Below are 12,234 nucleotides of genomic sequence, written 5' to 3'. Positions count from 1 at the left end.
TGGAAAAAGCCAGGGTACCTTTTTGGCTGGGCTTGTATAGGCCCTAGGGCCAATAGCCTAGTACCTACCTATGAACCTATAACTGTTTATTTCTTATCACAGCAGCCCTTTTCAGATTTTATTTCTTGTATGATTGTGTGTTAAATGGAGTTTATGGATAGCTCTTTACATTGCTGGGACAATAGTTCATTTTTATTATTATTATTAGAATGTTGTTTATTGAAGTTGGCTTTGTGGCTCTGCCTCTCCATCCTTCTGTGGTTCTTTCATGCTCTCGCAAAGCCAACTTCAATAAAAAGCTTTCTAATAGTGACAGAGGGACAATATTTTACTCTTTAAGTAATATATTAACCCTCTGTCATTAGCGAGACAGTGGAAAATGACATGCGTGCACACACACACACACACACACACACACACACACACACACACACACACACACACACACACACACACACACACACGCGCGCACGATTACAGAAAATGCACCCTGCTGCCCTGTATATGAATCTCAATTCAGCTGAATGCATCTGCAGTTTGTTTGATTTACTAGATAGGGAGGCCAGTCTAACGTGCCATTTCAGCCATAACTTTATCACACAACAAGCCATTACAAAAGAAAAAAAGAAATACATTAAATATAATAACATATTCAAATTGGCATCATTGCACTGCCTTTCAGTAAATAGATTTGATAATATACTTCCACATGGCAAAGACAGTGGATGTGAATAAATTATTAGTAAATTAATAGTACTGGATGTGGAGCAGAGAACAAATTACCCAATATCAAGAAAGAACTGAGTGGATTCTCCTCATCATTTTGGTCACTACTCAAAGCTTGTATTCAGAGGTGATGATGGGTACATATATTGTCTCATAAAATGACAGCTTCATCCTATGACTCAGTTCATAGGTTCATAGGGTTCATAGGGAGGTACTAGGCTATTGGCCCTAGGGCCTATATAAGCCTAGCCAAGAAGGTACCCTGGCTTTCGCCACCCAAGAAAATTATTTTCCTGTGCCACTGTTGAGCAGAGCCACAGAAGTGATCCCCGGGGTGAATTTCCTATTTCCCATCCAATCATCAAGATTTCTCTTGAAGAGTGCTAATGAGGAGCTTTGTTTGATCTAGATAGGTAGCTTGTTCCAGAGTATGAGAAGTCTCTGGGACAGGAATCTATCCCTCCAGCATGTTCTTTTTATTGTGGTGACAAGGTTTAGGTCCCTAGAGTGTGTAGCTTGGAGGGATTGGGATTCTCAGGTCATCACTACAAAACTGGTACAGTGCTGGCAATATATTTGCTGAACCTTTCTATCACCACTCATGAACAAGTTCCTGAGATAATTAAACTTCTCCAGGTGAAGTAACTGCTAACCCCTCTCTTCTTAGGCCATAATTAATTTCCTCTTAAATAAAAGGCTTACTTGTCAATAGCTGTTTTCTTAATATAAATTAGTTGATTACCTGTATCTTCTGAAGTTAAACAGATCCGCTAATACCACAACTAGAGACTTAAATCTTCACCAGCATATAAATAAGAGAGTCTGCTTCAAAGGATCAAAATTTCAGAACAGCGAAACCTCTGATCATCGAAGATTAGAGGACTGAAGTTTTGAAATATCAGACTTAAGGGAAAAATCTAAAATGTGAAAACTTATTTCACATTTTTTGCAGGGAGGAAAGCCCCCACACCCCCTGCTACTTAAGTATACCAGCTCCGAGATTGCACTACAGTGAAGAGAACAATAAAGTTCCCATTGCGCATTGCATGGTGATCTCCATTCACAAGGTTCAATATTTCAAAACTTCGATCATCTGCTCTTCACAGATCAGTGATTCAATGTTCTGAAATTTCCATCCTTTGAAGGGGACCCAGATAAGACATCCTATGGAGAGAGATTTATTATCAAACACCTACCCTACTACTGGGACAAACTTCTGCTGCAATTTAAACAAAGTAACACCATAGCAACTTTCTAAAACCTGCATGATTGGATGGTAACCTGTAAATTTATTCTTGGACCTATCTGCTTTGCCCTTCATCTGAAGGGGAAACAGCATGAGTATGGGTATTGGCAAATCTCAACATTTGGTTTTAGCATTCACTGTTTCAGAATTCCAGGACTCAGACAGCTGTATAATTCCTGTAACTGTTACACTGATCTTATATTAATGATTCCTCAAAACAGTCTTCTAGTACAGAATAATGTCTTCCTTAAAGGTCTTTAGAACTACTAGGAATTATTTTGTCCTTAAACAATTGTATTGCTCACTTTCTCTATCAAGTATTAGCTGTACCAGTCACATTCACTGCACTGTTCAAAATCTTACTTATAAATGGTACCACTTGTGTGCACCTGCAGGCGCTTGCACACACACACACACACACACACACACACACACACACACACACACACACACACACACACACACACACTCTCTCTCTGAGTCCCAAAAACACACGTTTTGTTTTATACACAATTACTTATTTATTTTACTTAAAAAGTAAAAAATATAAATATTTTTTTTTAATGTCTTTTATTGAGTCATTCTAAAAAGTAAAAAAATAAGGAGGAAGAATGAAAATTTGAAAAAGAAACACAGGCTGATTTCAGAAAAGCATTTGAGGTTAGTTTTGCTCATTGTGATAATGAGGTACCAGAGGTAGCAGGAATTTGCAAAACCAACCTTGAATGCTTTTCTGAAATCAGCCTGTGTTTCCTTTCCAAAGTTATCACTCTTCTTCCTTATTTTTTACTTTTTAGAGTGACTCAATAAAAAGCATTCTTTTTTTTTTTTTAGATTTTTCTTTTTTATTACACTTTAGATGTTCTCTGACACACAAAACCCAAATGCAGCTACTGCCTTCTTGAACTGCAGGTAACATCATTACTCAGCATCTAAGAAGAAACAGAAGGAAGCACAAATCCAGATTATACTTATTAAAGCAGATGATTTTTGTTTTTCTGTCTCATAGTTGCTGTTCATTCAACATACATTCAAGTTTACTAACAAATCAGGTCAAGGGCTGACTGCATATTAAACAGATGGGAGTAAATATGTCTTTTAATTATTTTTCTCAAAGTATGATTTCAGGAACTGACCAAAATGAAAGCTCTGTTTCACTAAAGAAAGTTAATATTTATGGCTGATCCACTGAGAAGAGCTTTGACTTTAATAGGGATGGCGACTGGGTTCAAATAATGAGATGTGGCACATATTGTCATCACAGTAGGATAATTTCATGTGACTACAGGCCAGCACTTTCATTCTTGGGGAGGGAACTGGTTACTGCTACTATGCAACAAACTATACATGGAAATTTAAGGCATGGCAACCCATAGGGAGTGAGAACAAATCAGCAAGATGCTCTATGCATGCTTCTATGCAGAATATGTATGCAGGACACACAGTATACAGAAAGTTGTGACAATACTATTAGGATATGAAGGTAAGTAGAAAATCCACTTATCAATTTATGTCACAAATCATGTCTGCTGTTTTTGACTCAGTCCATTTATGGGCAACAGCATATAGGTTCATAGGTTGGTACTAGGCTATCGGCCCTAGGGCCTATACAAGCCTAGCCATAACAATTCCCTGGCTATTTCTTCCCACACTATTTACTTCCCTGGACCCCTGTCTGGCAGGGAGACTGATGTGATCCCCGGGGGGAATTTCCTTTCTCCCATCCAATCTTTAAGGTTCCTTTTGAAGAGGGCCAAAGAGGCACTCTGGTTGACATGTATGGGCAGTCTAGTCCAGAGTCTGGGGAGTCTCTGGTCAGGAACCTATCCCTCCAGCATGTTTTGTTTATTGTAATGACAAGCTTTAGATCCCTGAAGCGTGTGGCTTTGAGGGATTGGGAATTAAACAGCCCCTGTAAGGCTCGAACCCAGGAGTCTGCACACCATAGCCAATGTGATTTACCACTAAGCCACCGCAGATATTGCACTGCATATCACAGCAGGATACTGTATGGATCAAAAGTAGAGGTTGGAGGTTATATTTCTAACTGTGAGTGTATATATGCATACTTACAGATACACACAAGTTTATAATGATTTATTTAAAACACTTTCTATCTAATCACAGATCATCTCACAAATTACTGTAATGCACATTTAATCTAAAACCCACTTTGTCGAACCATACTACATTTAAAAATAGCGTTGTCACCACACAGTAAGACGCTGTCTGGTTCGATTCTCAGCTAGAGCGTCTTCTGCGTGGAGACATGCGTGAATGGGCATACCTTTGTTGAAGGTTGTGCGTCAGGCCTGGCAAGCTGGTATGTAAAAATCAACTGCCAATCATTAGCGGACCGGAGTTCCGCTGTGGTGACCCCTAACCAGGAAAAGCCGAAAGACACAAACAAACATTTAAAACTTCATAAACAGCATATACTTCTCCAAAATGCCCCTCTGTGCCACCATCGCTCCATTAATTAAATATTTTAACTCCACAGTCACACACACACACACACACACACACACACACACACACACACACACACACACACACACACACACACACACAATTTTTATAGCAATAGTGTTAGTTAAACATTTTATCCAGTACAGTACAAAAATTAGGGTTGAAAATAAAAAAAATGCTCAGTTGCTTAGATTTTTGCTTAAAATTTAACATTATTATTGTTTTAATAAGTTATCAATAGTAGCTTACTTGAGGAGAATAACAGTTGATGTAATTGACACCATGTTAACATTAATTATAACGATGGAGAAGTTTTCTTAGTAGATTTGGGAAAGTATAAATATAGAAAGAAGAATGTGGACTAAGGTTAGGTAGAGGGGAGGAGGAATTATTTGTGGGGCTTTGTCGGTATACAGGGGGAAAAGAGGCTGAGGATAAAATAGAATTCAGAGGTAGCTGGGGTTAGCCTGAAATTAAAAATGTGCAGACCTGTGACTTATTAAGGTGTTGTGTAAGAGAGGCCTTTCAAGTGCTTGCTGACCATAACTGGATTTCTTGACAAAGACACTGATTTCCTGAGTGTCAGGAATAATTCCTGACAGGTGGCCATCCTAGGTTTTCTTGCAAACCACTGGTGATTCATGTCACCAAATAATGATAAAATACTTGTTTCATATCTCATATCCTTCAGAAAAGTGAAACCTGTTATTTTAACAGCTTTCTAAGTTTATAAGATTAATAATGAAAATCTGTTCCTGGTCCTGGGCCTTTGTCCCAACATTAATTTTGACCTTGTCCAGATTTCTTGCACCAAGATGTTGAGACATAAAATAGGAACATTTTTTTGTTTTTCAGAATAGAAGGCCTTTGTATAGCAGATCTTATATTGTTAGTGGAAGGGAGTCTTTATACGGGCTTAATTTAATTATTTAATAAGTTATGTATCCATAAACAAGTCTAACTATGAGAAACATCTGTAAACTATGAGGAACGCTATATTTGAGGGCCTAAATCACTGCAGTTGAAAAGGGAGGCAATAAATTATGAAGACTGTTAAAAAAATGAGAGAAAAAATTCAGGACCATATTTTCTTCACTGTAATCATTTGCCTCTGTTGATTTGAATGATTCAGTATAACATACAAGTTGTTTTGAAACACTTCATTTGTGTCTTGTTTAATAGTTACATACCTCGCAAGTGTAGCTCATGTATTTATTTATTTTATTTATATTTGTTTACCAGGGCAGTGCACTGATCAATAATGACCAATTTTAGACACAGTCTGGGTGAAATATGAAACACTGCAGTGAAATGTGAATATTAAGTGGAATGCTCATTTTGAGTCTTAAAAGGTCCATGTTCGTTGTATTTCCACAGTGAAATGCTCTACTACTATACATTCAGAATTAGGACACACTGAATCATGTTAACTCACCCAAATAAGTTTTATAACTATAAAGTAACACACTTTAACCATCGTGTTAGCTTGGCTTCCTAGTTAAATTTTATCAATCTATCCAAAACTGACCTTAATAAACTACAGTCCTGTTATAACAAGTTTGCCACCAATCAACCTAAAAAACCACCACTGTACAGACTACTCAACTGGCTTGAATTTCCCAACCTGTTAGCACTAAACCAACTTCTTTTGTCCATAAAATCATACAACCCTACAGACTGCACTGCTATTTCAAACCTAGTCCAACCAAACTCTAACTGTAGGCTCCTTAAATCATCCAACAAACTAATATTAAAAGTGACCCAGACTCACAACTATCATGGCAGCTCCCTCTACTCCTTAAACAAGGACTGGAACAATCTACCTCAGCACATCCAAAATAAAAAAAAATCCCAACCTGTCCAGATTTAAAACTACCCTGATAGATTATTTAAATACTAACTGGCTTTGCCCCTGTATTTCTCCTGGTTAGTCTCTCTTCCTATTATTGCTCATCTCTAGCATGACATTTTCTATTAATGCTCATCTATCGCATGTGTTGCATACTATCTCTCTAACTGTACTTGTGAACATTGTATATTTTTTGTATAACCTCTATGACCTAGATTCCTTGTTTAAACTTGTAACATTTTTACTTTATTTTTCTGAAATACTTTAACTAATTTGTAATCTTGTGGAGCTTTTCTCCCTGGGTTTCCGCTAAAAACAGGTTTCTTCTACCCAATCTGACACTACCAGGCTAACAAATGTAAATAATAAATAAATAAATAAATAAATAAAATAAATACATTTGTTAGCAAGTATTTCACAATCTGATATTGTTAATCCTTGTCCACTTCCTTACGTATGGGTTACGGTTCAAATATCGGAACCAAGCCGGTCATATACCAAGCTCGCGCCAGTGATAAACTCTCGAGATAAGCAATCTCTTACCCATAATCCCCCCTCTCCCTGTTACCTCAGATTGAGTTTGCCTCGTTGCCATCAGGTCGTGTCAGGCTGTTGCTCTTGAGCTAAGTGAAACCTTTTTTGTCCTTTTATTTCAAAATAAGGACTTTTTCTCCCAGAAAAGTTGATTTTCTGATTTCTCTTACCTTATTACATTTAGCAACTCCCTTTTCTTTCAGTTTTCTAAAAATTTTTTAGTCACTTTCACCCTTTTTATCTGATGTAAGGTATTAGTTGATTACCATAATTGGTAGATAACCTTTCCTTTCTTTCCTTCAAGTAATTTTGTGTTTTTGTATTATTGTTGGTATTTGCTTTTCCTTTAACATGACAGATAAAAAAGGTAGTACTGGTTTTAAAAGATCTTATGATTGTGGACATAAACTACCTACTTCAGATGTACATTCTTTGTGTGTTTTCTGTTTAGGTGTGCCTCACTTAACTGTTGACCCACCCTGTGGGATTTGTAAGAATTTTTCCAAAAGGACACTGATAGAGAGGAAAAATAAACTTTTGCTGAAAGGGTTACTAAAGTCTCCTTTTTCAGAGGCTTTTTCTGGGTCAGAGGCCTCAACCCATCCAAGATCCCATAAAAAGAAGTCTGAGGATGCTTCTAAGACTAAATCTATTCCTTCGTCCCCGGCTGGGGACTCTCATCAATCAAGAAAGAAAGCAAAGATCTCTGCTTTGGATCCGACCCTCTCGGACCCGACACCTTCGGCGCCTAGATCTTCAGCTCCAAAAAAGTCCTCAGCGCCACCTATGTCTATGGCACCGATGTCCTTTGCTGTATTGGAACTGAGGGGCCCTTCAGTTCAGACTTCTTTACCATGCCCGACCTCACAGTCGGTGCAGACCACCTTTGTTTCGGAACTGACAGCTCAGTCCTTGTTTACTATTTTATCGGTTCCAACCTCGGCACTGACAACTACTTTGGCACCGACCTTTTCGTTGGTGCAGACCATTACATCAGCACCGATGACTTCCTCGGTGCAGACACCTGTAGTGCAGTCCTTTATGGCACCATTGTTTTCGATGCAGTCTACTGAGATGGGCACCAACCTGCCCTCATCTCTAGATAGACCTGTTTCCCCCTCAGCTGTTTCTGTGAGATCTACCAGAAGCCTCTCCCAACATGACGTATTGCGACTTGTGGATCAAGTGCTTTTGGCAAGAGGAATTCCACCTCTCAAGACCTGTCCTTCTCCCTTGAAATCTATTGACGAAGCACAGTCTTCCCCCTCTATGGTTCCCTTTATGGATCTCTCTAAGGAGCCATAGTTGCCTTTGTGGCAGAAACATTTTGCTATGACCCAGGATTTGGCTTTTCTCAGCCGTCCTGGGACTCCCAGTCGGCAGGCTGGATCACTTAGGGCACTTACCCCTCTTTTAGTGGACCTGCCTTCCAAGTCATGGAGAAGGCCTTGGTGTCTACCACTGATACTATGCTTGCTATCTCACCGTCCTCCTCTGGACCACTATGTACACAGGTCGCTTCTAGTGGACACCGGGCACAGAGGTCTCAGGATAAACTCCCACAGGATACCTCCTTGGCGTTGTCTTCCCCAGTGTCTCCCTCTGAGGAAGTTCATCGGAAATCCTCATGCAAGAGGAAGCATATGGACTCCACTGAGGAGTCTCTCACTGAAGACACAGACTTTGATGATGGGGAAGGGTCCCCTCATTCACCTTCTGATGTATCCTTTGGTGATATCCTAGAAATCCTTAAACAGAGAGGTGAATGGCAGTCCTCTAACCCGACTTCTGAGGAGTCTGTGTTCCTGCAGGCTTTTCGCACCTGGCCCCCTACCTCCTGGGTTACCCCACCTGCAGACGAACTGGTCCGGCTCATTGTGCAGCATGCATGGAAGACCCCTGATACTGTTGAGGCCATTCCCTGGAGGCCATACAAAATTTTGGCCCCCCCCCTGCTTCTGAACCTCATTAGTCTAAAGGTCTCCCTGTAGATGCTCTGGTGGTGGCAGCTGCAACTAAGAAAGACCAGGCAGAAGAGGAAAGCCAGACTGTCCATCCACCCAACAAAGAGTCCAGGGCATTGGATAGGATAGGGAAGTGGACTTTTGCATCAGCGACCTTTGCTACCAGGTCCCTGAATTATATGGCACACTTCACCAGGCTTCAAAGAGACCTAGTATCTGAGCTATCTGAAACTTTGGCAGGTGCCGTGTCTGATGAGGTCCGTGACAAAGTGGCCTCTCAGCTGGCCACTATTGAATCGATTTTGAATTTTTCCATGTGCTTGGTGTCCCACGCATCAGAAGGGGTGGCTAGAGCAGTGAGTTCAGGCATTGTTTTGAGATGACATGCCTGGATGCGCTTGTGTAATTTTGCAGAACCCTTCAAGGCTTCCTTTCTCAATGCTCCCATCGAGTCCTTCTCCTTGTTTGGACCCAAAGTCAAAACTACATTGGCCAGGTGTGAACAGGACGGTAAGTCCCTGTCTGCCATAGGTGACCATTATTCTTCCCCCCAACGTTCTTTCTCCAGAAACCAAAAGAGTGGGAAGATGTGGTACAGAAACTCTCAGGGTCCTTTCCATGACACACAGGCTGATTTTTCCCCTGGGGCAGAGGGGGAAACTCACAAGGAAGACGCCCCTTTCGGGGCAGAGGGGGTCCACATAATCAGGGTTCCAGAGATTCCTTCTCCGGGCAATCCTACCAGCGCTCCTGAAGAGCGGCCCAACCCCTTTCCTCTGGAAGTGGTTGGGGGACATTTCTCTTTGTACCCTTCTGCCTGGCTAACCATTACCAATGATTCTTGGGTACAAAGGATAATAACCAGAGGTTACAAGATCCCCTTCAAACTTTGTCCTGTCCCTCCATCAAGATTTACCGATGTTCCACCCAGTCAAAGGGAAGAAGCAGCTCTAGAGATTACAAAGCTGCTAAACAAAAGAGTCACCCAAGTAGTCCCAACAAACCAGATAGGATCCGGATTCTACTCAAGACTATTTTTGGTGCCAAAGAAAACCGGGGACTGGAGACCAATTTTTGATCTCAGTGTACTAAACAAATTTGTGAGTGTGCAAAAATTACAGATGGTCACTATATAGTCTATCATTCCTCTCTTGGAAAAAGACGATTGGATGTGCTCGATAGATCTTCAGGATGCGTACTACCACATAAAGATGGACAGACCATCAAGAAGATTCCTGCACTTCTGTGCAGGAGCCAGTCATTACCAGTTCAGAGTACTGCCCTTTGGACTCTCTACAGCCCCCAGAATGTTTAGAAAGTGCATAGCAGTTGTCACAGCTCACCTGCGACTTCAAGGTTTTCAGGTTTTTCCATATCTAGATGACTGGCTCCTCTCCGCCCCCACCAGACACCTATTGGAGTAAGCCCTGGCATACTCTCTCAATACTATCAAAAAGTTGGGCATAACAATAAACTGGCAGAAATCCAATCTCACCCCTTCTCAGTCCACAGAATTCATAGGGGTCATTTTGGACTCAAAAACTTGCAGAGCATCCATACTGGAACACAGAATATCAAGAATCAGACAGCAACTGTTATCAGTTCTCTCAATGGAAAGTCCACAGCTCACTCGATCCTGCAGCTGTTGGGCTCCATAGCAGCTTGCATCACCATTATCCCCTTAGCCAGGTTTCACATGAGGCTTCTACAATGGCTACTGCTCACCCAATGGTATCCTTTCCAGCTTCCCCTTTCAGCCAAGATTCACATAACTCAGAGATGCAAACAAGATCTAAAGTGGTGGTTGAATCACAAGCCGTCACAATGGTCTCGCCCCTAATCCCCTCAGCAGCCCAAGGCTACAGTGACCACGGATGCCTCCCTGATGGGGTGGGGAGGCCTATGTCAGGGTCAGGCGGTCCAGGGCACTTGGTCCAAAGTGGAGGCCCATCTGCATATAAATGTTTTAAAGCTGAGAGTGGTACTTCTGGCGTTGCAGGCATTCCATCCCTTGCTGCCGTCAGGGACAATTGTGATACAATCAGACAACATGGTCTGGTACGTCAACAAACAGGGCGGAACCAAATCCTACCCCCTCTGTTGAGAGGCCATGAGGATATGGCAATGGGTGATGGCTACCAATTGCTTTCTTCTAGCAACGCACATTCCCGGGAGTTCCAACGTGATAGCAGACAGACTCAGCAGGAGCATTCTTCAACCTCACGAGTGGTCCCTGAATCCTCTCATAGCGGTGAAGATCTTCCACCGTTGAGGCCATCCATGCTGCGACCTCGTTGCATCACCGACCAACTTCAAATGCAGCAACTACTTTGCCCTGATTCCCCCTCCAGGACAGTCACCCAGGGATGCTCTAGTTCACGATTGGCCCTCGGGTCTTCTTTATGCCTTCCCACCCACTCCCCTCATTCCCCAGTTTCTAAAGAAAGCCCGCCGATTGAAGAGCAAAGTGATCCTTATTGCTCCATATTGGCCTCGTCAGATTTGTTTCCCCTTTCTGTGGCCTCACCTGCTAGATCACCCATGGATTCTTCGTCCAACCTCAGAGTTGATCTCCCATCCGCAGAATCTGATTCACCCCAACCTGCACAGTTTGAAGCTCACAGCTTGGCTCCTCCAATTCCCTTGATTGCCAGGCAAAATGATCTTCCCTCACAAGTACGGGACATTCTTATTGCATCTCATAAGCCCTCCACTAGAATGATTTATCTAGGCAAATGGAAAAGATTTACCTGTTGGTTGAAAGATAAGGAAATTGATCCCTTTTCAACACTGGTGTCGATGGCACTCGAATATCTAACAGCCCTTTTTCAATCTGGGCTGTCAGCATCTACCATTAGAGTACATTTGGCTGCGATCTCTAATTTCCAGGAGAATGTCCAAGACTCCTCCCTCTTGTCTCACAAGTTATGTAAAGCCTTCATAAAGGGTGTTAATCATCTGAAACCCCCTTTCAGGGAACCTATTCAACCTTGGGATTTATCTTTAGTTCTTCAAGCTCTGACATTGCCCCCTTTTGAACCAGCTGCTTCATGCGACCTCAAATATCTGTCGTGAAAGACCTTGTTTTTGGTCGCTATTACTTCTGCCAGACGTATCTCTGAGCTTCAGGCCCTATGTGCAAAGAGTCCATACCTGATTTTTCATTCAGACAGGGTATCCTTAAGAACTAACCATTCCTTCTTGCCAAAAGTCATTTCTGAAATGTCTATTAATCAGACCATTGAATTGTCAGTGTTTTTTCCTGATCATTCTAACGAGGGAGAGTACTGCCTACATACCCTAGACGTATACAGACAACTCCGTTTCTATTTGCAAAGGACTAAATCTTTCCGTAAATCAGACCAGTTAATTTTGGCTTTTTCTGGATCTAGATTAGGATGTGCTGTTGCTAAGGTCACATTGGCTAGATGGTTAAAAGACACTGT

The sequence above is a fragment of the Protopterus annectens genome, chromosome 10.part0 (assembly GCF_019279795.1).
Source record: "Protopterus annectens isolate FY-2018-M chromosome 10.part0, PAN1.0, whole genome shotgun sequence".
NCBI lineage: Eukaryota > Metazoa > Chordata > Ceratodontiformes > Protopteridae > Protopterus > Protopterus annectens.
The sequence above is the reverse complement of the archived record's forward strand: the minus strand, read 5'-3'. Positions refer to the sequence as shown.